This window comes from Amblyraja radiata, chromosome 15, assembly GCF_010909765.2.
Source record: "Amblyraja radiata isolate CabotCenter1 chromosome 15, sAmbRad1.1.pri, whole genome shotgun sequence".
Taxonomy (NCBI): Eukaryota; Metazoa; Chordata; class Chondrichthyes; order Rajiformes; family Rajidae; genus Amblyraja; species Amblyraja radiata.
The window spans coordinates 18,542,123-18,544,617 of record NC_045970.1 but is presented as its reverse complement, the minus strand read 5'-3'; the positions used below and the strand labels follow the sequence as shown (position 1 = coordinate 18,544,617).

At 43.4% G+C, this 2,495-nt stretch overlaps 1 non-coding gene across 1 annotated transcript; it reads right to left on the bottom strand.

Annotated features, from left to right (window-relative positions):
- Nucleotides 1–1,958: 1,958 nt before the first annotated feature.
- Nucleotides 1,959–2,117, bottom strand: LOC116981687. Its single transcript, XR_004414282.1, has one exon. It is a non-coding gene; the product is annotated as a U1 spliceosomal RNA (small nuclear RNA).
- Between the last annotated feature and the right edge of the window lie 378 nt (nucleotides 2,118–2,495).

Below are 2,495 nucleotides of genomic sequence, written 5' to 3'. Positions count from 1 at the left end.
ATGTTTGGGACAAAGACCCATCATCTATTTATTTGCCTCTGTACTCCACAATTTGAGATTCGTAATAGAAAAAAATCACATGGTTAAAGTGCACCTTGACAGATTTTAACAAAGTCCATTTTTATACATTTTCGTTTCACCATGTAGAAATTACAGCAGTGTTTATAAATAGTCCCCCCATTTCAGGGAACCATAAAGTTTGGAACACAGCAATGTCATGTAAATGAAAGTAGTCATGTTTAGTATTTTGTTGCATATTCTTTGCATGTAATGACTGCTTGAAGTCTGCGATTCATGTAAATCACCAGTTGCTGGGTGTCTTCTCTGGTGATGCTCTGCCAGGCCTGTATTGCAGCCATCTTTAGCTTATGCTTGTTTTGGGGGGGGCTAGTCCCTTTCAGTTTTCTCTTCAGCATATAAAAGGCATGCTCAATTGGGTTCAGATCGGGTGATTGATTTGGCCACTCAAGAATTGAACATTTTTTAGCTTTGAAAAACTCCCTTGTTGCTTTAGCAGTATGTTTGGGATCATTATCTTGCTGTAGAATAAACCGCCAGCCAATGTTTTGAGGCATTTGTTTGAACTTGAGCAGATAGGATGTGTCTATACACTTCAGAATTCATTATGCTACTTCCATCAGCAGTTGTATCATCAATGAAGTTAAGTAAGCCAGTACCTTCAGCAGCCATACATGCCCAGGCCATAACCCCCCCACCACCGTGTTTCACAGATGAAGCGGTACACTTTGGATCTTGGGCAGTTCCTTCTCTCCTCCATACTTTGCTCTTGCCATCACTTTCATATAAGTTAATCTTCGTCTCATTTATCCACAAGACCTTTTTCCAGAACTGTGGTTGCTCTTTTAAGCACTTTTTGGCAAACTGTAACCCGGCCATCCTATTTTTGCGACTAACCAGTGATTTGCATCTTGCAGTGTAGCCTCTGTATTTCTGTTCATGAAGTCTTCTGCGGACAGTGGTCATTGACAAATCCACACCAGAAGAGTTTTATGGGAATTTGTTTAGAAGTATGGACAGGTTGGACAAACTTGGGTTGTTATTTTCTGGAGCTTTGGAGGCTGAGAGGAAAGCTAATAGAGATATACTAAATTATGGAAGTCATTTACAGGGTAATCAGAACTTATTTCCCCCTCACGGTGGAAATGTGAGAGGGGTAAAGTTTAAAGGAGATGTGCATGGCAACGTTTTGTTTTACACAGAGAGTAGTGGGTGCCTGCACTGTGCTGCCAGTGCTGGTGGTGGAGGTAGATGATAAGGGCATTTAAGATGTGTTTACATAGGCACATGGATATACAGGGAATGGAGGAATATGGATGACGTGCAGGCAGAGGAAATTAGAATAATTACATCATATTCTGCATGCCGATCTCTCTCTTTCTCCACCCCCCCCCCCCATGATGACCTTATCTACTTAATATTTCCATAATTCTGTTTTTATACCAGTTTTCCAGTTGCAATGTTTTGCATATCAGTTCCAACATGATTTTCAATTTCATTTTCCTGTTTCCTTTCATCCCCTATTTATATCCCCTCCAGCCATCTGCCATTAACAAGCTTTCATCACCTTCCCTGCCAGCACCAACATCATTAGTGTTATACCAATATACATTTATCTTTTCCACCCCTTCCTTTCTGATGAGAGGTCATCAACCTGAAGTTTTAACGTTACTTTCTTCCATAACGAGAGCAGCGTGGAAATAGGCCCTTCGGCCCACCGAGTCCGCATCGACCAGCGATTCCTGCATATTAACGCTATCCCACACACTCTAGGGACAATTTACCAAACCAATTAACCTGCAAACCTGCTTGTCTTTGTGGTGTGGGAGGAAGTCGAAGATCTCGGATAAAACTCACGCTGTCATAGGGAGAACGTACAAACTCCGTACAGACAGCACCGTAATCGGGATGGAATCCGGGTCTCTGCCGCCCAAATTTTTTTTAGCACAAATGCTGTCCCCCACTCCCACAGATTTTGTAGTTAAATATCCCACATTGGGGGGCATGGCACCCGTCAGCACACCCGCAGGACAAAGGGATAGACTGGTCCTGGGAGAACTGCCTTTGTGATCACGGTATCTCCCCTGCCAGGTAAGGCCTTATGTGTAGGAACGAACTGCAAGTGCTGGTTTAAACCGAAGATAGACACAAAAAGCTGGAGTAACTCAGCGGGACAGGCAGCATCTCTGGAGAGAAGGAATGGGTGACGTTTTGGGTTGAGACCCTTCTTCAGCCATATCTTGGAGGAGGAGGAGGAAAGGCCTCTGGATATCCTTTACAGCCCCGTGCTTCCCCCGAGAACACTGTATTTGGACACAACAGCAGACTGTGGCCAAATGCAGTAGGATCTCACCATCCTTCAGATGGGATAAAAGGCAGCAAGTTGCTTTGTACTATACTACATCAGTGTCTGTCTACGGCCAACTACATACCTGCAATGGGCATTAGTTATTAAAGAGAAAGAGATAACGGTTGAA